Source organism: Furipterus horrens, unplaced genomic scaffold, assembly GCF_987537825.1.
Source record: "Furipterus horrens unplaced genomic scaffold, mFurHor1.1.pri manual_scaffold_5, whole genome shotgun sequence".
Classification (NCBI taxonomy): domain Eukaryota; kingdom Metazoa; phylum Chordata; class Mammalia; order Chiroptera; family Furipteridae; genus Furipterus; species Furipterus horrens.
In genome coordinates this window covers 11,854,497-11,879,807 of record NW_028327175.1, presented here as the reverse complement: position 1 = coordinate 11,879,807, position 25,311 = coordinate 11,854,497, and the positions used below count along the sequence as shown (strand labels likewise).

Here is a 25,311-nt window from a genome sequence, read left to right as displayed (position 1 = left end):
CCGCAGGAGTTGCCGGTGTTTACTACAACGTCAAACCGCCTTAGGGACTCCGGCTCCGGATTTTCTGTCGGGGTTTACTCCCTTAGCCTTTCCCCTGAAGAGGTATGCCGCAAGGCAGCGGAGGTTTTTTTGGAGTCAGAGTTTTCCTTCTCTGATGTGCCCTGACTGGAAGATCGAACCAGCGACACTTAGCTCGCAGGCCGATGCTCAATCCACTGAGCCAAACCAGCCAGGGCAACAGCAGACCCTCCATATCACCCTGCCCAGGCTCTGTAGCTTCAGCTTCACTGGAGAGGACACTCCAGCGTCATCACAAGATGTCGATTCAACACGGGAGGAGACAGATACCGTGTCACTCCCGAGTCGGACTGCACAGCCATTCTCGGCGGTGCAGATAGACACTTAAGAAGCTACACCATCGTCTCTCGAGACGGACGGCTGCCGACGATATATATATACATATATATATATATATATATATATATATATAATTACTAAAATAAATGTAAGATTCACCTATCGTGGGGGGGAGGTGTCTAGAATGTAATACCCGCAATAAGTGAGGGAATCCTGTATATGTAAATGGCTCCCATATGCTGAAGAATTCTTTAAAATTTGAGAATAAGTCATACACACAGGGTGGGGCAAAACTAGGTTAACAGTTGTGAGCATGCGTAATGCAGTTTATTCTTGTATTTTTATTTATTAAGTATTGTATTATTTTCCATACAAACCACCCTAAATCTACTTTTGCCCCACCCTATATTTGGCCATAAACCACTGAATGTCTGTCTTATCAATGGACTAATCTGATCCAGTTTTCTGGATCCTTCATCCTTTTCTAGCAAAGGAAAGCCACGGGCACGTTCCGGGGGCTCCTGCTGCAGAGGCAGGGCTTTGGGACCGAGGAAAGAGGAATCTTCTGTGTCTGTGCACAAGGAAACAGATGCAGTGGCTCTGTCTGGTACCCAGGCTGCCATGAGTGCCATTTCCCCTTCTCCATCCTCTAGATATCAGCATTCCTGGGAAAAGTCATATCAGTGTCCTTGTTCTAGCCATGAGCCCACTGTGTCCTCTTTCTCAGCAGCTCTCATGAGTCACGTGGAAATAGAGTCCATGAGACTATTAGCGGCTCCATCGTTGGCTTGGGGGTGGATGTGAACTGAGGCTGCAGCATGACCTGAAGGGAGGTCACACCCTTTGGAGCTGACAGACCAAGGAATCTGGACGGGTACAAAGCAACCCTCACCACGTGAAAGAGGTAGTTCTGCCATTTATCAGTCAGATTGACTTGGGCATCTTTTTCTGAGCAAGAATTTTTTTTTTTTTTTTTTTAATGGAAAGCATCGAGAGAGGTGCCGCTGTCCTGCTCTCCTCAGCTGGTCATTGTGAAGATAAAATGAATTAATATTGTGAAAATGCTCCATACTACCACAAGTTCCATGCAGGTGAGAACCAGTGCTCTCAGTAAGGAGTGACATTGTTCCTCAGATCCTGCAGGCCCTTCAGCTTCTCTGAGTAGAGGTCTAATTCCAGGTGGAGGAAGTGCTTCTTTTCTCCAGAGTCTCTTTTCAGGTGGGAACTCCCAGGCTAGACTCTTGGAGGCTGACAGGTTGCTGGATTCCACTAGGGTGATGCTTTCCCTTTGGCTGGAAGCCCAGTGACTCCCACATGTGAGTGATGCTCTGAGGCCTTCTCAGCTCAAGATCTGAGACAGGGTTTCTTGCTTCACAAGGAGCCCACAGGTGTTAGAGGCCATATAGTGGAGGGAATAGAACCCAGAGCCAACCCTGCTCACTTTTTATTTTCAGTGTCAACACAAGGAGCTTTGAGGTGGGTGGAGGCATGTTTGCTCAGTACTGGGCCTTCTGCAGAGCATGCAAAGTTTGCCTTGGTCTTGTTTCACTCTCTTTCTGCAATTCTCTTCTCTATCCTTCCCTAATGAGCTGTTGATTTTAGGCTGCCCTGCTTTCCAGAACTCTCTGTGGCCAGCTCCAGCCTCTGTCTACAGGACTGCTGAACACTAGAACTTTCTATGAGGATAGAAACATTCTATTTCTGCTCTATCCAATATGGTAACCATAGATATATGTGGCTATTGAACATTTGAAATGAGGCCCATGTGACTCAGAAACTAAAGTTTTAATATTATTTAATTTCAATGAATCTATATTAAAATTGCCACACATGGCTAGTGTATCAGGCAGTGCACGTCTGAGCTCAATACCTCAATCATTTCAGTCTCTTTGCTGAAATGAAAACTAACCTGTCCTGTGTCCCAGTTCCAAAGCCTTCTTCTTAGGAATGTACCAACATGCTAATCTGATAAGCAAATTCCTATCCATAAACTAATGTCTTATCTCTCTTAGATAAGTCCATAGATTTTGAAAAATGCCATACTTAGTCAAAACAGAGCCTCAAATGATAGGAATTTGAAGGACTCTGGCAGGCTAGCAAGGTAGGTGAAAAGATTACGGTCTCAGTGTTTTAGACTCATTTCAAAGCACACCCTATGTATGTGAACATCCTCCCCAGTGCCTGGGGCTGCTTCTAGGTTTTTCCCAGCTTCTTGCAGACTGTGGAGAGTTGAGGTCAAGATGTGCAGATGAGAGCCTGGGAAGGGGAGGTGGGGCTGAGGTTGGAGCAGCAAGGGCTGGAACGGGGAAAACCCAAAGGATGCCAAGCTCTTGCAAAAGAAACTGGCATGCCAGTTTGGAGTGGCATTCTGATCTACCCGGGGGAGGAGGTGCCAGGGCGCGGTCATTACCATTGGGACAATACTGAAGAGCTAACAGTTCAGTTAAAGAGCCCAGAAACCAGACTGAAGGCCACAGAATGGACCACGGCTCTCTCGACAGTGTTCGGACAGGAATTGTATTTCTACTCTTAATTCTAATCTCCCTTAATTTTAGGGACCTTTTTCTTTCTCTCTTTTTAAAAAAAAGATTTTATTTATTTTTGGAGAGGAAAAGAGAGATAGAAGGAGAGGGAGAGAAACATCGATGTGAGAGAGAAATACAGATTAGTTGCCTCTTGCGTACGCCCCTACTAGCACCAAACCTGCAACCCAATTATGTGACCTGACTGGGAATCAAACCAGGAACCTTTCACTTTGCGGGACAACGCCTAACCAACTGAGCCACACTGGTCAGGGATAGGGATTTTTTCTTCTTCTGAATTCTTTTATGAGCATTGCTTTCTAGATGTTCTTTTCCTGCAATAGTGAGCTGTGCTTCTGTTTCTCATGGATGAGCACACAGCTACTCTCAGGCTCTTGCCTGTGTTTTCACAGAGCCTCTGGCATCAGAAACGGCCTTGCAGACCAAACACTAGGCTGGGTAAAGGTGGAGGATAATGAGGGGTGGATGCTGGGAAAGGTGGCCAACTGAGGGCATAAAAGGCCCTGGTGGAGAGGAGCAGGAAGAGTGGATACCAACCCTAGAGCGTTGGGATCTACTCTCGGGACCTCGGTTCACCTATTGGTACCGTGGGTAAATCTGCTACACCACCTCACCTGCTCTTCATGCTAAGGAATGGAAGAAGTGGTTTCCAGTTAAGCCATTGCCTAGATCACATGACTATTTGTTTAAAAACCATCAAATTTCATTAAGAAAATCAGAGATAAAGTCGCAAATCTTTTGTGCAATAATGTCATCTATAAATAAGTACATAAAGGAAAAATAGCAGCCGGATCTCTCTAGTGCTTTGCAACACAGTTGGCATCAAGGAGCAGAAGCTCAGAAAGGAGACAGAAATTCTGAGAAGCCACCTGGGTTGATTCACGGCTTGCAACGTTGCCCAATACTACTGGGAAGGGCTATTATGCCACAGAGTCCCATTGTGCCAAAGCTTTTTGGTGATTTATGGCTTCCCTTCTGCTAGTACTTGTAATGTTTGCTCAGAACGCTATCAATTTTAGTCCATTTGCATGAAGAACAAAAGTTTTTGCTGGGCTATTGCTCCCCACGGGGGTATTTTCTGCTCCCCACTCATACTTCCCTCCTATACACTACCTTGAGGGAAGCCATTTTGCAATGTCTGAAAATACTTTATTGCCACTACTAGGGGATACAGTTTGTCCTCCCTGAAACCTTAGGCGATGTCTGAAGACATTGTTGGTTGTTACAAGTGAGGTAGGTTAGTGTCTTACTGGCGTTTAGTGGGTAGAGAGAACAGAGATGCTGTTAAACATTCTACAATGCATAGTACAGTCCCTAGAACAAGGAATTATGTGGCCCAGAATGTCAACTGTGCTAAAGTTGAGAAACTCTGGCCTAGCAGGGAAGCTATCACTTTTTCAATGTTGGAAGACTAGAAAACACCGTGGGGTAGCCTCAGGAAATCCTCACATAATTTTGGCTAGAATACTCCTCTGATCAATGACTTAGTCAGTTTCATATCTTCATGGGTCCCTAAGTTCTTCTGAAAGAGAGGGAGTGTCTCCTCAGAGTTATACACATTACACATGCCAAGTTGGTCTGGGGGTGGTTTAAATCCCATTTTACTATAGTCTGTACAGAGGCAAGCCCTGAGGCTCAGTTTTCCCAGTTGTAAAATGGAGTCATAATACATCATGATCTACTTGTCAACTGGGCCTGGCATCCTAGGAAGGTGGAACAGGGACATGATGTTTGAGCTGGTATGAGGGGGAGCATGTGAGTTAAGTACTTCTAATTGAACTCCATCCAGTTCCACAATGACAGCAGGATATTGTAGGGGATTGGGGGGAGGGAGGAAACTAACAGCTTGTGAGAGCCAAGCCAACAAATTGGGACTGGGGCTCAGTGGGTCTCAGGGCTATAAAGTAATTTTCCTTGCTGATGGTTGATGAGGAAGACCCAGAACCTGTCACAGATGAGTCTTTCCATAAAGTATGTCAGTGGGTTGGGAGGGAGGGGAGCTGATGGGAGCCAGAAAGCTATGGCAAGAATTTATGTAGAACTACTTGGGAAAATATAAGCAAACACAATTTTCTTTTACTGATTTTAAAAATAACACGGTCACTGTTGAAAACCTCTCAAGTACAGAAAAATATAAAGAGAAAATAAAAATCTCCCCTAATTGCACCACTAGGTGATATAAACTATTAATAGTTTGGTATTTTCTTTGAGAAAAACAGAGAAGAGTTTTCTGAGCAGGGCAAGCTGGGGATATGAAAAGGTCTTTGAGAAGAGCCGAATGCAACAATGTAAACGTTGACTGGTTTGGAATTCTTCTCTCTGGGAGCCAAGATAGTGGAGTCCCTGCCCTTGCCTGGATGGAAGTAACATCAGGACAGATGGGTGATGTGACAGAGACTCATGTGATCAAGTTCCCCTTACCTCCTGGTTCATGTGCAAAGCATCCTTAGTGTTCATCTCCATGAAGATAAGAGTTCTTCAGCTGAAAGATAAAATGATTCATTTTAGCTCAAAGATGACAACAAAAGACATCCTTTCTGACTCACCTTGCATCACCAACATGACCAAAATCACTGTGCTTCAGGGACAGGTATATGACAACTTGAGTGTTTTGGAATTACTTTCCTGGCAACTTCATTATGAAGTAATTTCAAACTTATAGAAAAGTTGCAAAAAGAGAAAAAATAAATACCCACGTACCCTTTACACAGGTACCCTAATTGTTAATAATTTGCTACACTTGTCATTCTTTTTCTTTGGTATATACAAAAATTATTTTTCTGAATTATTTTGGAATAATATTTAAATATTTCAGCATGTTTTCTAAGAACAAGGATATTCTATCTACTACTTCCAGCCAAGATGGAGGCATAGGCAGACACGCTTCATCACTCTCCACAACAATAAGAAGAAATACAACTACCTCAAAACTATAAACAACCAGAACTACCAGAAAGTTAAACTGTATGGAAGTCCAACAAACAAAGATATAAAGAAGCAGTACTCATCCAGACAGGTAGGAGGGGTGGAGAAAGGGTGGAGAGGATGTGATGTGGTAGCAGTGGCTGTGACCAGCCAACAGAAAGTCGGAGGGACACTTGGGGAGTGATCCCAGCCCCAGACCAGACCGCACAGCTCATGGCTCCAATGCTGGGGAAAATAAAGCCCCATTGCTTCTGAGTAGGGGTTGGAGCAGTAGAAGAAACTGCCAGTCTCTTAGCAGAGTCTGTTTGTTTAGAGGGCCTACATGGTCCTAGAACATCTGCAAACCCACCCACTCTTGGAACCACAAACAAGGCAACAGGTAGAGAAGCACCCATCCCATATGGGAAGCGGGAGAAGGGCCTGGAAAAGGAGCAAGTGCTGAGCAAGCAGTATTTTTCCCTCTCAGACCCCTCCTCCACATACAGTGCCACAATGTGGTGAAACGGGTTGCCCTGCAATGAGGAATACCCAAGACTCTGCCCCTTACAATGTAACGAGTGTGACAGCTCTACCTAAGACACAGGGAAACACAAGAGATGGTCAAGTTGAGGAGGCAGAGAAGTATGGCTCAAAAGAGGGAACAGATCAAGGTTCCAGTGGGAGAACTAAGTGATAAGGAGATAGCCAACTTAACAGATGCAGAGTTCAAAACACTGGTGATAACAATGCTCACAGACTTGACAGACAAGATTAAGTATGATAAACACCTAAGGGAAGAAATGAAGTCTATGCTAAGTGAAATGAAGGAAAATCTACATGAAACCAATGGTGGAGAGAAGGAAGCTGGGGTTCAAATCAATGATTTGGAACATAAGGAAGAAATAAACAACTAGTACAGAATGAAGAAACAAGAATTGAAAAAGACAAGGAGAAGCTCAGGAGCCTCTGGGGCAACTTTAAATGTGCCAATATCCAAATCATAGGGGTGCCAGAAGGAGAAGAGGAAGAAATTGAAACTTATATGAAAAATTAATGAAGGAAAACTTTCCCAATTTGGCAAAGGAAGTAGACATACAAGTCCAGGAAGCTCAGACAGTCCCAAACAAACTAGGCCCTAAGAGGACCACACCAAGACACATCATAATTAAAATGCCAAAGGTTTAAGATAAGGAGAGAATCTTAAAAGCAGCAAAAGAAAAGAAGAGAGTTACCTACAAAGGGGTCTCTATAAGACTATCAGCTGATTTCTCAAAAGAAACTTTGCAGGCAAGAAGCAACTGGCAAGAAGTGTTCAAAGTGATGAAAAGCAAGGATGTACAACCAAAATTACTTTACCCAGCAAAGCTATCATTTAGAATGGAAGGGCAGATAAAGTGATTCCCAGACAAGAAAAAAATTAAAGGAGTTCATTATCACCAAACTATTATTATATGAAATGTTAAAGGGATTTATTTAAGACAAAGAAGATCACAATTATGAACAATAAGATGACAACAAACTCACAAATATTAACAACTACATAAAATAAATAAGTAAATAAAAAACTAAGTAAATAACCAGAATAGGAACAGAATCATAGGTATGGGGATCATTTGGAGGGTTATCAGCTGGGAGGGGGAAGGGAGAGAAATGGGGAAATGGTGCAGGGATCAAGAAGCATAATTGGTAGGTAAAAAATAGACAGGGGGAAGTTAAGAATAGTATAGGAAAGGGAGAAGCCAAAGAACATACAGCATGGCCCATGGACATGAACTAAGGGAGGTGCGAGTGCTGGAGGGAAGGGGGATACTGGGCAGAGGGGAGCAAAGGAGAAAAAAAATTGGGACAACTGTAACAGCATAATCAATAAAATATACTTAAAAAAAAGAACAAGGACATTCTCTTACATAAACACAGTGTAATGGTTAAAATCAGAAAATTAACATTGATACAGTACTATTACCTAATCTACAGATCTTACTCCAATGTTGCTAGTCATTCTAATTGGGATTAGAGTTTATGAAACTTGGTCCTGGAGACCTTGAATAAAATTTATTGACAAACCCTGCCACCACCATTGCTGAACTGGGAATTTGGCCAAGTTTGATTCTGTCTCAAGGGTTCATGTGAGCTTTGGCAGGAGACCTTTCAAAACATGAATTACTGTGGGTGGGGACAGGACCGTTCACTGGGCTGTTGGGTATAAGACCATCAGTAATCATTGTCCCTACCTTGCTCCTTCCAATATACCCGGTTCTCGGTTTTGTTTAAGACATTTTCAACTTTGGGAACTGACTGGCCCTGGTCAGTGAGGCATAAAATGGCAAACACTAATAGTATAGATCTGAGTTAGAACAAAAATGATTTCAGAACTTAAATCCAAAATAAGCTCGTCTATGACTGTGGTTACTTTTAAAATTTGCTTTGATACAGGGACAGCAATTCCTAGTTTAGTGCTGAATTTTGTCTTGCACATTGCCTGCAAAATTAAACAATCTAATTGAGTAGTAAATCAAACAATTCTTTCAAATGATTTCCGTTATTTATTTATTTTTAATTTTTATTTTTTAAATGTTCTATTGCAGTTGTCCCATTTTCCCCCTGTTGCTCTCCCCTGCCCCATCCACACCCCCTCAAATAATTTCTGTGTCTTCAAAATCCAGAACCCTAGAGATGACATCCCTTGAAGAGTTGTGCGCTGGATATACTGTATATTCTTTTGAGCTGACTCAACTGATGGAGGAGGAAGCAACAGGCAGGAAGCTGTGGAGAGCTACCAGCAGTTTCATGGCACAGAGAACATCTCTTGCTCACATCCCACTCTTCCAACTGTCCTACAACTGGCATAATGAATGGAGAGCCCAGACATCTTTGCAATGAAAGCCTGTCAGATGACGAGGACCACTTGAACATTAAATAGCCATCCCCCAGGCATTTGGTAATGAGGTGTCTGTTGAATCCAGAGCTTGTAACACAAGTGGGGCAACTTTCTTAGAAGCTACCATCTCCCCCCGCATAGAATTCAGTGATGCTGAATCCTTCATTTTAAAAACTCTGAACATCCTAGAATGTATTTTCGATTCTGGGAATCATTTCAGGGCTCAAAGCCCTCTCTTTGATAATGTCCTAATTCTGTTCAGAACAACTGCTCTGCTCTGTTACTTCCTAAATAAAATCCAGACTCTTTTCATGCTCTTGTGGGGTACCAGAGGAATTGGCAGAGGCTGGGGAAGGGGCAGAGGGAGGGGCGCACAGGACGAGGGCTTCATGGAGGGGGAACAGTGGAGGGTCTGGGAGGCAGAACAGCGGCTGTGAGAGCTCTGGGCAGAAGGACACAAAGGAGAGCAGAGTCCTTTCATTCATTTCTGCAGTTCAACAAACACTTATTGAGTGATAGGCTTTGGGCTCACTTCATTCATTCACATGTCATCTGGCATTTAGAAGATGCCTGGCACATGATTTAGCTCTGGTCATTCTCTGCCCCCTATTGTGTGCCTAGTCTTGGTCTTGCTCTGTGTTTTGTGGGTCTGACTGCTGTGGCTTTCTTGCTTTCCATCTTTGGGGCGGGTTCCAGCCACGGTAGCAGAGATGGGAGAAGAGCACATCAGGGCAACTGCTGCCTTCACTCCCTGCCTTCCTCGTCACTCAGCTCTGACAGTGGTTGTGTCCCCACTACCACAGCTCCAGTGGGGCAGCCCATCTTCCATGGCTCCAGCTAGCACAGGGTCTCAGCAAAACCTCTCTCTCCCCATTCCCCTTTAGGAAGAGAGGGTGTTAACAATTTTCCTACCCACAGGTACGTAATTATAAATGGCCTCTTTATTGTATTTTCTTAAGAATCCTAGCTGAATCTGGCATCTTATTCCTGCTGAGCCTGGTGATACAGCTCTTGACTGTATGTAGATTTGCTTACTGATTGCTCTGGACAGGCTGGAGAGATGTGAATTTCTGTACATAGTTTCTGACACTAGGCACCACCAATGCGGGGCTGCGGGGTAGGGAGGAAGCATAATTTAACAGAAGGTCCTGGGAAAAAAATCTCAGAGATTTAGTCCTTTATATGCTCAAGTACAATGTGTCAGTCCAAGACAAACCTGATCACTGGCCATGTGACAGTGGAACCAACTCAAACGGGCCCTATCTTGTCTCCTACAAGATACTGAGTTATTTCTCATAGACAAGAGAACAAAACTGCAAGTCATGTAGCCGGAGCATGTACAGAGGAGAAAATGTTGCCAGTTACATGCAGAACCAAACTTTCTCCCCACCATGGGGACATGATTGGAGCTTGGATGTTGGAACCCTTTCAGAAGCCAAGGGTCGGTGCAGGAAGATCTGAGCTAAAGCCCCTTACTGTATCTGCCCACAAGTAGTTAAGTTCTAAAAACCCTCCTGTGGAAACCCGCCCCACCAGGGCTTCCACATGCCAGCTTGTTTCTCTTAAGCCCTTAACATTCATCCCAACCCTTTGATCAGAGAGACAGATCTGAGTCGTCCTTCCTGTCTCTTCTCTGGTCAACTTCGCAGTCAAGCTTTTTCTACATTGGGCAGCGAGCCTTCGTTCTGTAACAGCCACATCATTGGAAGTATGGTGTTTGAACAAGGGAGGTGAGAGTGTGCTCCTCCATTCGGCCTCTGTCGGCTCCCACTTAGAGCTCTAGTCTCAGTTCTGGACTTCCCACTTAAAGAGAAGACATGGTAGTTGTCTTTATGTGTTACAAGGTCTGTCCTATGGAGCAGAGGTCAAAGAACTTTTCTTCAAGGGTCAAAGAGTAAATATTTTCAACTTTGTGGTCCTTAACTTCTCTGTTGGAATTCCTCTGCCACAAACAATATAAAAATGAATAGACTTGGCTGTGTTCCAATAAACTTTATTTACAAAAATAAATGATGGGCTAGGTTTGGGCTGCAGGCCTTACTTTGTTAACCTCTGATACAGAGGGGAAAAATGGATTTACTCTGGGTGTGTTCAGAAGGCAGAAGTTAGATCAATGTGTAGAAATCATAGGGAGGTAGATTTGTGCTAATTTTAAGGAAGATCTTTCTAATGGTGATTACTGTTCCCAAATAGAACAAGTTATTTCATGAAGCAATAGGTTTCTTGTCCTTGTAAGAATTCAGAGACAGTGTCATAGAATAATTTACCGCAAAGCATGAGAGTAAGTCAGATGATGTGGGAGGTAACCAGGCCTTATACTTATATATACTCAGCAAGTACTACAAACATAATACATTTTCTGGAGTTGATGTTCCTAGAGGGAAGGGACTGTGTCATGTCAATCCTTGTATCCTTCCCACCCTTGAAAGCCTAGGATAGGGTTTTAAGCGTGGTGGGTGTTGCCAATACATGTTTTGTCAACTTGGCTTTTTAAGTAAAATCTTGCTGACAGATTAATTAAACTAATTTGTCTTTAGTACAATCATCACCACTAGTCATATTAATTGGTTCAATTACCTCTACTAAACTTCAACAGTCAAGGATATTCACTGAAAAGAATATACATAATAGTCATCATTTATCAAATTCTGAAAATATGTCTACAATTGTGCTAAGAACTTAACATGCATTACCTTACTTAATTCTCCCCCAAAACCTAGGATGTAAGCACAATTATTACCCCTGTTTTACTGATGAAGAAACTGAAATTCAGAGAAGTCTCATAGCTGGGAAATAGCATAACCAAAAGTCAAACTGGGATCTCTTTATGCCAAATACTATGGTTCAATCACAACTCTATCTTGCTATTCATTCCTTCATTCTCTCACTCATTCATTCATTCTTCAGCAAAGACTGATTGGCTGCCTGCTATTTGCCAAATACTGATTTATGTGCTGTGAATACGAATAGTTCAAGTCCATGCTCTGAAGGAACTTGCAGTCTTGATAGGATAGCGAAGGTAGATGTACCATTAACATCTAGATTATATTAACTGGTAATTCACCAGAAGACACAGAGACTAAAAAAGGTAATAAATATTTCTTGTCCACACCAGAACTTCAGGTATAATCTTAATTGATGAATTTACCAAAGTTCTTTCTTGTTTACTGACAGATCAAGTTTAGCCTTTAGTCTTGACAAATTGTCAGATACATTCAGAGATTCAGAAGGAAGCTTCGAGCATTTTGGCAACTGACACAGCTCATGTATGGTGATTTGCAGATAAGTGCTTGAAGCCTTCGAAGGCAAAATGAGTCAATAAAGCACTCGGGAATCATTCTTCAAACTGGGAGACCAGAGGCCACAGATGGAAAGGTGTGGGAAGAGGCAGTTCAGTTAACACAAAAATAATTAAGAAAAAAACAACTTCTTTTCCCTTTCCTGAAACAATAAAATATGAAGACTAATTCTATCTCCTTGCTCCAGGTATCAAAAACTAATATTTATAACAAGTGCTGTAATATGGAGAACGTCTGACCCCATATGAGGCTGAGGCACACACACCAAATTGGGTCAAAGGAAGAGGCCTTGTTTAGAGGGAACCCAGCACCGAGGGTGGAGGGAACCATAGGGAAACTCCAAGATCTTGTTTGAGATCGAGACCGATAGAGAGAAAGCAAGAACACCAAGGGTCAAAGAGTGTAAGCAAAATAAATTGTCAGGTCTAACAGACAAGTCCTGACTGGGAATGGGAGACAGAGTCCCAAGGTCAGGGGCTGAGTAAGCACAAGCCCTGAGGAGGAAGTGAAAGAATCCAGGACTTTGCTTGTGTCTTTCTTGTCCTTGTGCCAAGGACAAGAAGTCGGTGTGGATAGCCTAGTTAAAGGAAAGGAATTGACATCTAGTCATAATACTTCTGCAATTCCAGAATTCCTTTTGTTAGTAGATTGCCGTGATTTTCAAATTAGTGACGACTCTCAGCATTATTTTTTTAAAAATGGCTGGAAAACAGAGAAAGATAATTAGTTAACATTTCTTGACTGCCAGACAGTGTTTTTAAGCACTTGACTGCATTGCCTCATTTAATCTTCATAAGTACATTTTGAGAACCACACTCCTCAATAGAGATCTAATTAAAAATGATTAAAACGTAAGGGACATTTGGAGGGAAATTATAAAATGGCATTAAAAACAAGTGCTAGTCATTCATTTGTTTGCTCACATATTTCTTCAGCCACTATTGATTGAGCACCTAATGCTTCCTGGGTACTATTTAGGATCTGTGCATGTATGATTTTATTGATTTCATTGTTCAACAGAGAGGCACTAGAGGAAACAAATGATTGTGGAGTCCATTTCTGGCTCTGCCTCTGACTGGTCCCGTGGTTCTTTGGCCCGTCACTTTTCTTCTCTGTTTAGTGTCCTCCTATAATAAAGAGCTTGAGGTCTTTTAGGACTTAACATTAAAGTATTTGGTGGCTTCATAGTATATTGCAACTTTTAATGAATGTTCACTTATATCCTATCATTATTTTCTTCCACCCCTATTGGGTAAATAATAATATTTATTATGAAGATTTACAGGGAAAATTTGTCCAGGCTTGAACTAACTTTCTCTGTTCTTTCCACCTAGAATCTTCTGCCTTCTGTGTATGAGTTCATGCTTAATTTCCAGAAGTATTACAAGAGAGTTGGGTGCAGAAAAAGAAGAGATATAGAAGATACAGAAGACAAGGAGAAGCTGAGAATAGAAAAGAAGGTATACCAACTCTCAGAAGCTTTCTGTGTTGTCTCTGAAACCATTCAAGGCTGTTAGGACCACTAAGTGTGTCCAAAGCACAAGAAGAGAAATCCTTTAACTGGAGGAAATTACATGGAAGCAAATTCAAGTTCAATGAAAGGGTAATGACGTGCCTTGCCGGATATTCCACTTGACCATTCCCAGGTAGAACTACAATGAATGGGTCATGTTATAAGGCAGAAGGCCTAGACTCAAGAGGAAGAATAACTCCTTAATGATTATTATGGCCCAAAGATGAAAAGGGTCACTCTGGCAGGAGACAAGCTCCTTGCTACTGTGGGTGCTTAAGCAGACCATGTGAAACCCTAGAGGAGTTAGCAGCTTGGATCAGGACTGGAAGAGCAGTAAGGGGACTTCCAACTCTGAAATGCTATGATTCTTGGAGACTGGAGGCTTACTATTTAAGCTGCAGTATAGGATCCTTACTCTAGAGTTTAGATATTCCTGCAGTCATGAGCTGGGAAAAATTCAAGGCCGTATTCCAGGCCAAATTCAGGTCAAATCCTCAATTGATTTCTTTCCAAGAAGGTCCTTGTGTGAATCCTTGGCAGAATACCCAGCCTGGCCTCCTGGTGTTGACATTTCTGACCTCCCATTCTTGACAAATATCCTGGACGGGAACCACTCTGGAAGCCAGAGTTGAAACCAAAGCTGGATAAACACATTGAAACCCTAGCCTTACCATTCAATAGATTCACAGGATTGCTTGTGCATTTGTCCAGTGCCCTAGTTTTCCCAAGTTTTCTTCCATCTGCTAGGTTTATCAGAAGCACATGGGTTCGTTGTTATTCTCTCAGGGTAATGACTTTAACAAGAGAAGGTATATGGAAGTGCTTTGTCACAGGGAAACCCGGAGAAAGGTTAGAGGTTTTATTATTGTTATAACTTGCTCAAGGTCATGGTACAGCAGAGTTGTATCTAAATCAGATTACTTCAAATCCTTTTGGGAATTAGTGTAAAGTAAATAAAAACTACTACTATAATTTAAAAAGAACCAAAGTCCGGGTCTCTTTGATTGATTAGCAGGGAAGGGGAGAGTTTGGAGCTGAATTTTGCAAGCATAATACTACCACATCAAGATCACTTAAAGGCAGAGTGGCTGTTCCAGCCCACTGACTAGCCACAGCATGAATGTGAGTCGCACAAATTGATCAGTGGTCATCTTGACTGGGGCGGCCATGAGGATGAGGTGGCTACTGGCAGTGGACCTGAACAAAGTAGCTCTCTGCTTATTTTGGCTCAGAGACCACAACTGTTAAATCTACCTTGCCAGAGTAGCTTGTAGCATCCACAAGCTGGATTACAATCCTAACTCAAAAGGACAGTAAAACAACTACCTCCAAGACATGATGAGACATTGTCCAGAATTCTTAAGGAACGGCTTAAAAAAATAATCCCCAATTGATTGCAATATTAAGAACATTCTTAAAATGTTACCTTTGTCCTGATCTCTAAATCCCCATGAAGGGGTTTATTAAAAGGTTCTTTAAGCATTTGAACCTTTAATCTTGTAAGAAAGGAAAGAACACTCTTTAAATTAAAAGAGAAGATTAGTATGATGTGGTCATCTGAATCAAACACACCTTTTTACCTAGAAATATAAGAGAATAAATATTTTCTAGTTTTAGCATCCAAGGTTTAGGATTATTTAGGTTTAGTAGCCAAAATTGTTCCTATTTTACACTGAATAGTCCTGAAGACTGTTTAGACAGGAAAGTTAGGAGGAAAATATGTTTTAGTTTTCTTGTTACTTCAGCCCATTGGGACCATCTAAATGCCATTTGCCTCTGGCCCTTGAACTGTTTTTCTTCCTCACATCTGGGGGAACACAGTTAATCACCCTCCTGGAGTAGCAAATAACTACCATGTGTCAATGCTGACACTTCTGTTTTCCAACCTGGCTGTTTGTTGACTATCAGATGTAGCCCTTTTCAGGGGCAGTTGAACTTGGCAGAGTGACAACTGTGCTTCTGTTTACTCTTTTGTTTCCAAGGTTAACTTAAAAGTGCTTTTGGTGAGTGAGTGGTGATGGTAATGGGAACAATTTAAACCATTAGGTTGAGAACTGAAATATCAACATAAGCAGAATGGACAGATTCCCCAGCTGACAGAAATGTGTCAATGTACCTTCTTTACCCCGAGAGTGATGTGTTCAGTTTCTTTACTCCCCATAAACCAGGGGCTCTGGCTACTCAGAACCAGGAAGAGAGAGCATCTAGCCAGATAATTTGCTTCCCTTAGAGGTTCGTTAAACTCCTATTTGTTCCAACAGCTTCATCCCTGGCTCTTCTGTTTTCTCCTCATAAGTTTTTGTGACATCATTTTCTAAACTAGCCCCATTGCATTAATCATTCATTTTTATTAAAACAAACTTGTGTGTGTTGGTCCAATGGATGTGTAAAGGATTTTGAATTGGACCAAAAGGTGTATATAAATGCCACTTGTGCCACTTTCTAGCCATGTGACCAAGGAAGACATGTAAGTTCCATGAAACTCAGTTTCTTCTGCTGTAGAGTGGGAATGTCTTTAGCTACTTCTGTGGATTGCTGTAAGAATTCAATACACAGTAGCCAGGAACTAGCAAAGTAATTAATACATGATAGTGATATTAACCGTTCACATTGATTGCATATTTGGGCATCCTGAATGCATCTCTTGGAAATAAAAGCCCATTCTTGTCTTCACTTTGCTCATGAGAACAAGAGAGATGGATTAAACACTTTCTCAACATCCCAAAGGTAGGAAAAGTTCATGCCAGGATTTTAAAGTCCTCAGTCTGGCTGCCAGTCCCCATAGAAAAAGGGCGGGCAGTGAGGGTTTTGTCACCTTGAGTAAAAACTGATTATATATGATGGAGAGAAGGATGGCGACTAGTGGGAGGTGGGGAAGGGGGTGGAGGGACTGAGCAAAAAGGATAAAGGGCTCATGAATGTGGACAACAGTGTGGTGATTGCTGGGGGGAGAGGAGTATAAGGGGACTAAATGATGATAGAAAACATATAACAAAGATGAAAAAAATATGGATCCTGAGGCAACTTCTAAGACCAGTGGAGCCCTCTTTGCTTCCTGTCCCTCCTCTTGTACACACTTCCTCATTCACACCCAAGCCAGAAGCAGGGAAAGACAGAAAGTGACACACCAAGCAGGACAGTGCAGCCACCAGAAACCTAGACCACCCATGGAGCGTGGTCTCACACAGCTGTGAACTTGGCTGAGCACACAAAGGCAGGTGTTATGTTCCAGGTCCCTATCATTAAAAAGATTTCATGTATTCTAAAGTTACTTCATTGGAGGGAGTGAACACTCTTAACTACAGATCCATCCTACTTAGATAATTACAAAACACAAATATAAATATCATGACCTTATACTATTGAGTTGGCCAAAAAGTTGGTTATGTTTTTAAGTAAAAAATGAAAGACACATTTTTCATTTTCACTGATAACTTGACTGAACAATGTATTCACTATTTTGTTTGACCACCTTCTGTCATCTTTCAGGCAACTTCATATTTCCATCTTCCCAAAACTTTTAATCTTTTTTAGCAAAGAACTGTTCCAGGTACCTTTGGCAGTCTTCCAGGGAATTAAAAATTTTTCCATTAAGAGAATTTTGTAAAGACCTAAATAAACGTAAATCCGAAGGTGCAATGTCCCGTGAATACAGTGGATGAATCAGAACTTCTCAGCCGAACTGTAATAGTTTTTGCCTGGACGTGACAGAAACATGCAGTCTTGTGTAGTCCTGAAGGGAGATGGTGCGTTATCTCTTGACTAATTCCTGATGCTTTTCGTTGAGTGCTGCTTTCAGTTGGTCTAATTAGGAGCAGTACTTGTTGGAATTAAGCATTTGGGTTTCCAGAAGAAACTCATAATAAAGGACTTCCTAACAATCCCACCACATACACAAGATCACCTTCTTTGGATGAAGACCAGTTTTTGGTGTGGTTGGTGGTGGTTCATTTCACTTGCCCCACGACCTCTGCTGTTCCTCAGCATTGTACAGTATCCACTTTTCATCGTCTGTCACAATTTGTTTTAAAGATGGGACATTTTCGTTACATTTAAATAGAGAAACACATGCAGAAATAGGGTCAAGGTTCTTTTTTGCTTAACTTTTGAGGAACCCAAATATCAAAGTGATTAACATAACTAAGCCGGTGCAAATGATTTCCAGTGCTTGATTTGGATATTTTGAGTATGTTGGGTATCTCCCCCATGATATAATGTTGATTGTTCTCAATTAGTGTATTGATTTGATTGCTATCAACTTCAACTGGTCTACCTGACTGTGGAGCATCAGCCGGCAAGAAATCTCCAGCACGAAACTTTGCAAACCACTTTTGACATGTTAGATCAGTCAAGGCATCTTCTCCAGATACTTCACAAATCTTTTTTTTTTTTTTTTGCATTTCAGTTGTGTTTTTAGCTTTCTTAAAATAATAAAGCGTAATATGCCAAAAATATTGTGTATTTTCTTCCATCTTCAACATTAAAATGGCTACATAAAAATTCACCAATTTGGTAAGTTTTTAAAAATGCTCGCTGATATGACAGCTGTCACAACACAATCTAACAAAATTGTTTTGAATGAAGTTAAAGACAAATAAGCACTGCTAGAGCCAGCTTATGGGGAAAATGAAACAAAGTTTTTAGCCAATCCAATGTTATCATTCTGCAGATGTCCACTCTTCACAAACTGAAACTTAGTATTGGTATCGGTAGTATTTTGCTACAAACATGAAATTCCCTTGAATCCAAGATATTAAGTCAGGAACTGTTTTATTAACTCATACCGATAGCTAAAAAGATGTTCAACTCAGATTACAGAGGTTGTGGCAATTTGGTCTTTTAATTAAAATGCTACTGCGTTGTCCATCAACTGATAAATGAATAAATAAAATGTGGTATATCTTTATAATTGAATCTTATTTGGCAAGAAAAAGGGATAAAGCACTGATACATGTTACAACATGGACAAACCTCAAAAACATTACTGTAATGGAAAGAAGCTAGTCACAAAAGACCACAAATAGTATGATTCCATTTATATGTATTGTCCAGAGAAGTCAAATCTACAGAGACAGCAGGTAGATTAATGATTGCTAGGGGCCAGGGGCCGGGGAGAAAGGGGAATGGGGAGTGATTGCTAATGTATATTACATTTCTACTTGGGGTGATGAAATGTTTTAAAATTAGATTATGATGATGGTTGCAGAATTCTATAAATATACTAAAACCACTGCCCACAATCCAAGAAACCCTGTGACTTACCCCACTGTGCTACAAGCCAGGCAAAATACGAATGTTTGTTTTAGAATGCAGAGGGCAAGGGCCCCGGGCTTGCTAGATTTACCAAGCATGCCTCATAGGTTTGTTCCTGGCTCAGCATCCTCACTGACCAGCCTGTGCAGTTCTGATGAAAGCTAACCTGCTTGCTGATTACTTTCAGGTAAGCTGACTGTTCAGGCAGACTAATAAGGCCCTGACTGCCTCCCCCCATTGCAAAACCAAACCAAACCAAACAAAAACCATGATTGGATAACGTGCCTGCGGCAGTGGTTGAATTTGTTTGATTTGGCTTGGTTTGGTTTACAGCTTACCTGCAAGAGAATCAAAATAGCTAGATTCAAAAGCAGCTGTGGTTTCAGCAAAGCAGAACAAATGAGCCAGGCAGAGTGGGGAGGACTGGTGGGGCCAAGGTCACCGCAGCAAGGGCAAGCTCCGCGGGGTGAGTCATGAATCCTGAGCAGCCCTTTCCACTGCAAGCTTGAGTCTACTCTGTCACCTCTGGGTTAGCAGCACCCAGTCACTTGGGTCCTGTGGAGCATGTCTCACACGATGGGATATGTGTTGCTGGAGGGGCTGACCCTGGCCGTGGAGCTTGGGCAGCTCTCTCAATCCTTCTTGCCAAAAATCACTTCCCAGACAGAAGTGGATTTTTAGCTCTAAAACTGTGTAAAGTCAGGAACCTGGTCACAACAGAGAACACAAATAGAAATCCCTCAATGTCTTTTATTTTCTATTATGGGTTGAATTATATCCCTTCAAAAGAGATGTTAAACATGACCTTTACTTGTGAACGTGACCTTATTTGGGAATAGGATCATTGGAGATGGAATTAGTGAAGATGAGGTCATACTGGTAAGGCAGGCCCTTAACCCACTGACTAATGTCCTTATAAGAAGTAGGTAAGAGACAGAGAAGGTGACAAGTGATGACAGAGGCAGAGGTTGATACCACAGCAAGCCAAGGAACAGCAAGGATAGACAGCCACCAGCTGAAGGCAGGAAGAGGCAGGACAAATTCTACCCAGAGTCAGAGAGGGAATAGGTTTTTGAAACTTTGATTCCAGACTTCTAGCATTCAAGACTACAAGAAATGGAACTTCTGTTTTAAGCCAAAACAAAAAGTTGCACTCTGTTACAGCAGTCCTAACAGCCCTAAGACACTAATAAGGTTCGTATCGGGGTAGGCTGGGTGTGCTTATTTTAGCCCCTTAGCATGACCAATTCCTCCTTCCTTTTATTAACCAACTTAAAATTGATAGCATTTTTAATCAGTGAAAATAGCCCACGCGCTCCCCGAGTGTCTTCCAGTGGGACAGTTTCTAATGTCCTGAAAGATGTCAGCAAGGGTGTTACGAATTCACTGTTATGAGTTCTTGTTAGTTTTTATTTAAAGAGAGCTTTAACTATTCAAAGCAGCTTTAAGAATGATGAAGGAGACTTGAATGCTGGACAGAGGCAAAAACCCCACAGGACAAGCAAATAGTGTCCAAAGCATAGTTACGCGTTGTTACTCCTCCAGCAGGAGTGGAAGGACGTACGGCAGAGAAGTAGTCATAAAGCCTCCTCCCTGTCCCTCGTTCTGGCTTTGATATTATCATTAGTATCCATCCCAGAACAGTTATTAAAACCTCTCAGGGCTTCCATTTACTTCCGGGGAAGTTGTTTTCAGTTTGCCAACTTCTCCATCCAACATGGAGGAAGGAAATGGTAGATTAATTCAATTCCCACTCCCCAGGTCCTTCAGGAAAAGCTCTGTGCAGCCTCCGCAGCAGCTAAGCTCTTGGATCAGTGTCCAGAACACCCAATACCCATCAGCTTTTGCACACTCCTTTCTGTACAACACAGGTTCCATATTCAGAAAGGTTGCCAGCCCAAAAGGTGTCGTGTGAGAGCTGGAGATATTATTTTATTTTATTTTACTATTTTTTTTTAAAAGCAAATCCAAGGCATTTTCTTATTTTACCCATTATTTCCATATGTATACTTAGCAATTGTGACCATATTCTTACAAAACGATAGTGCTATTTTCAGATCAAATAGAATAAATGATTCCTTGGTATTATCTAATATGAATCTGTTTATAATTTGCAATTCAAAATGGAGACAAATTGGTAGATTAGTCTGTAAATTCTTGAATTGGAAGGAAACTCAGATAATCCACTTTCATTAATATCTACTCAGGACAGAAAGCTACATGCTATTTTTAAATATCATAGTATGTTAGTGTATGATTGAGGGACTTTGGCAATCACCCAGCTCAAATTCTCACTTGATAGATGGGGACACTGAGACCCTGAAAAATTATGTACCGTGCAGAGTCAAATGGCAAGTCAGAGGCCAAGGTAGAATTAGGGACCCAATAGGCCAAGGTGGAATCGGAGACCCATTCCCGTATTCCCCATTCCATACTAGACTGTCTCTTTAGGAATAGAGATGCCACAGGCTTTCTTAGCAGTCGAATCTATTATTTAATTCCAAAGATAAGGTCTCTGGTTCCCTAAACGCCTATTTAACTGCACTTTAACCTTGTTTGCTCTGTGGAAATAGAGACCAACTAGCCTGGACTTTCGTTCCACTAACCTGTCATGCTCCTGGGGACCATCGTTACGTGGCATGTTAGGCTTTCCCAGGGAGACTGAGCAGCCCTAAATCTGATCGCTGCCTCACACGCACCAGTGAATGATCTCTGTATTAGCAAGACAGTTGCTAGGAGCATGAAAAGGTCTCAGTCCAATGAGATCTCGCTTTTATTTTCTGCCAGGTGGTCATGAGAATTCACCATCAAGATAGAATGCACTGAGAAATAGGCCTGTAGTCTTTACAACTATGTTCATTAAAACACAAACAGCAGGTCATTTTCTTCACATATGAAGATGGAGAGGAAACCAGGGAACAGAGACAGAGTTGAAATTGGGCAGGCTCTTGAAATGTTCCCTGCGATGGTGAGGTGTTGCTGAGGGGTTCTGCTGGCTACTTTTTTCTTGGATTATCACATGAAGATCTGGTGCCAAGGAGACCTTATTGCTCTCTTCTGACTCTGGAGACCAAGTTGGTTAATAAGTGAGAAAATCCCCAGGGTCCCAAGTGTATATGGATAGAGTAAAACACCAAGTTATGGAACTGAACATTAAGCTAGCAACCAAAAGTCAGTTGATAAATCAATGACCTCAACTACAAATGTAAGAAGGTTAGTCTGACTGCTATTTTGACTGAAGTAAGCAACTACCCAGCTGGTTGCCTTCTGGCAATAAATTAGAGCGCAACCTCAGGGAACTGGGATTTAATTCAATGAACTGAAAAAATAAGTGGTTTTTTTTTTTTTGTCGCATTCCACTTTTTGGTGAAAGGTAAAGTGTTGTGATAGAAAGCTGGGACTGAAGCTTTATTAAAACAACTTCCTGGGGAGTCGCTCCCCAAATCTGTTGCACTTGGAATCACCGGGAAACCTTAAAAAGTAGACTGCTGACTCCCCTGCCACCAAGCATTTTGATTTAATGGTATGGGTACCACCTGAACATGAGAATTCTAACATGCGACAGTTTGAGAACCATTGCTCTAAAGTAGTTCTTGGGGTTAGTACGATGCACCCTGGTCACCTAAACCATCGATATAAATTAGGTTCAAGCACATTTTTTCCCTTTGCCTCTACTGAACCCCAAAATAACAGCCTACTTATGACACCATAAATAAAAATATAATATGGTTTGGAATTTTGTGTTATTTTTCCTTAGAAAGCTTCTTGGTGCTGATGCTCTTAAAATAAAAAAGAAAGCCTAATACTTCTTTGCTATTCAGTCAGAAAAATAAAATACTCCTGTCCTTATGAAGTCATCTGGGGGAAAAGTAAAGGGGAGGAGACAGAAAGGAACACACACAGAGGAAGAAGGGCACAAAGCACAAATCCAGGCTCTCAGAGCTGATTTCTGTCCTGGCCCCTCAACTTCTTGACGCATGAGGGATTTCTGGTTGTCTTGTCCTGCAAGGGTCCTGACCGAGGTTTTTGTTTTTAAACAGAAACTGAAGTATGTGCCCTGACCTGGGATCAAACCCATAACTTGTTGGTATAGGGGATGATGCACCAACCAAGCGAGCCACTGCACCAGCGCTTGATCTGTTTCTGCTTCGCATCTGTCTTATTCTGTCATAATTACCATATTTTTCACACTATAAGATGCACCTGACCATAAGATGCACCTGGGTTTAGAGGAGGAAAACAAGAAGAAAAATATTCTGAACCAAATGGTGTACTAAAATATTTAATAAAACATAATAGAATAATATTTCAACCATGTAAAGTGAACAGCAGTCAACAGCGGTATTAAGAACCATCATCACTGTCATTAACAAGTGAGGAGTGACTTTAAGGTTCAGGTACTCTTCTAGTTTTCTGGGAACCCCAAGAACTCATCATCGCTAGTGTCAGAATTTATGGGGCCCTTTAATAACAGGCATTGAGGGAGTTAAGAGGCATCACTAGTTGTAACAGTCACTGAGGGAATCACTATCTTAGTTACAGGTGCTGGCAGACTACCCCCAGTGCATGTTATGGCTAGTGATACCCCTTTATCCCCTCAGTGCCTGTGTTACTACTAGAATAGCGACCCCACCATAACTCCCTGTATATACTACAAACTTCAGCATTTATGGCTGCTCACCCAGTTAACGCTGGCCTCCTCACACAGAAATATGGTGTGCACTGGGAACAGTATGGAGGTAGATGAGACAGCTGTAGCATCTAACGGAGCCAGAGGCCAGCTGAGAACATATTACTTCAGCTCCACCCACCTGCCTCTCATGATTGGCAGAGCTTAAGGCACAGTGATTGGTGATTGGAGGTGGTTCTACTGACACAGACCCCACCCAGTGTCAAAGACAATTAGCAATTGTCACTGTGCCTCATATGTGTTATTAGCCTCAGCTGATTCAACAGGTCAGTGGTTGTATCTGGGAGCGTCAGGCGGCTTTGTACTCTCCCAGGTCCTGGGTGATGGGCAGAGTCAGACGGCAACTGACCAGATGCCCTGAGATTCAGAAGTAAAGTGGGACATTTAAGTGTCCCCAGGAGTTTCGCGTGGGCCCACCGCTTCCTCTTCTAACAGCTGTCGCCACCGCTGACAGGTCAGGTAATACACATCATGGTCTGTGACGCAATATTTGCTCCATAAGATGCACTGACATTTTCCCCCCCTTTTGGAGGAAAAAAAGTGCATCTTATGGAGCAAAAAATATGGTATGTTGGCCACTTGAGCCCTGGCTCTTTTTCCTTGTCCCTGAACCACGTTTCCCAGTCGACTCCACAAACCTTCATCACAGGCTTCTGAGTCTCTTCTTGTCCTCGCTGTGCCTGCATTCTGTTAAGGCAGATTTCATACTCTTCCTGCTTTTCCAGGAAACTCCATGGCTTCTCTAGTCAGAACCTAGCCCCTAGATTGTCTCATTATCATGTAAATCATGGGGTGCCTGCCCAGCTGGGGCCCACTCTGAGGAAGCCTGCCTTGGACAGTCAGGTGTTGTACTGGGTGACATTGCTCCCGCCCACCCTCTTCCACCGCTCAGCGGGTGGTTATCACATGGGATTGTCAGGGGCCTCTTAGGGCACCTGGTGTGAAAAGTTCTGCCCCAAAAAGGGAGAGCAAGGATAATCAGATTCCTTCCTTATCTTGGGAATTTGAACTGGGAAATGTAACAAGAAAAAAAGCACAGCAGTAAGCGTAGAAGTTATGAAGTTATGAAGTAGAGGGAGAGCAGAGTGGTCACGATTCTAGATTGAGCTGAAACCATCGGCAAATGGAGTGATGATGGAGAACTCTGAAGTAGAAAAATAATGCATAGAACCAACAGAGAAAAAAGTCTTTTGAGAATTTGACGGGAGCCACACACTGCTCCTTTCCCAAACGTTGCCACACACACGACAGATAAATCTCGTCGGCAGCCGTCCGTCTTGAGAGACGATGGTGTAGCTTCTTAAGAGTCTATCTGCACCGCCGAGAATGGCTGTGCAGTCCGACTCGGGAGTGACACGGTATCTGTCTCCTCCCGTGTTGAATCGACATCTTGCGATGACGCTGGAGTGTCCTCTCCAGTGAAGCTGAAGCTACAGAGCCTGGGCTTCAGATAAATACTACATATGTATATAGCAACGATATTTTGTAGGCATTTGGGGTTGTTCATGGACTCCTTGAGGTCCATCCATGGATGCCCTTAGGGTTCACAGAAGACAGTTTATGAGCTTGTAGGGCACGAGGTAAAGAAGTTAGTTGGTTGTGGGAAGAGAGGCAAGTAGATTAGGAAGAAAATCTCTAGAGCAGGGTTTCTCAGCATCATCACTACCGACTTTTGGGGCTGGATAATTTTTTGTTGTGGGGATGTCCTGTGTATTGTAGGATATTTAGCAGCATCCCTGGACTCGACTCACTAGATACCAGCACCTACCTCCCAGCCGTGACAGTAAAAATCATCTCTAGAAAATGCCAAATACACCTGGCAGGCAACTGGTTGAGAACTACTGCGCTGGAGGTTGACTGATTCATGGGAAAGG

At 42.3% G+C, this 25,311-nt stretch overlaps 1 protein-coding gene across 1 annotated transcript in view; it reads right to left on the bottom strand.

The window, feature by feature from the left end:
• PRLR (prolactin receptor) overlaps positions 1-25,311 on the bottom strand; it is a 150,098-nt gene that overhangs the window by 29,126 nt on the left and 95,661 nt on the right. Inside the window, exon 2 of the mRNA XM_090276177.1 lies at positions 5,322-5,382. The gene's annotated coding sequence lies outside the window, so the exon portion shown is untranslated. The remainder of the gene's footprint in view (positions 1-5,321; positions 5,383-25,311) is intronic.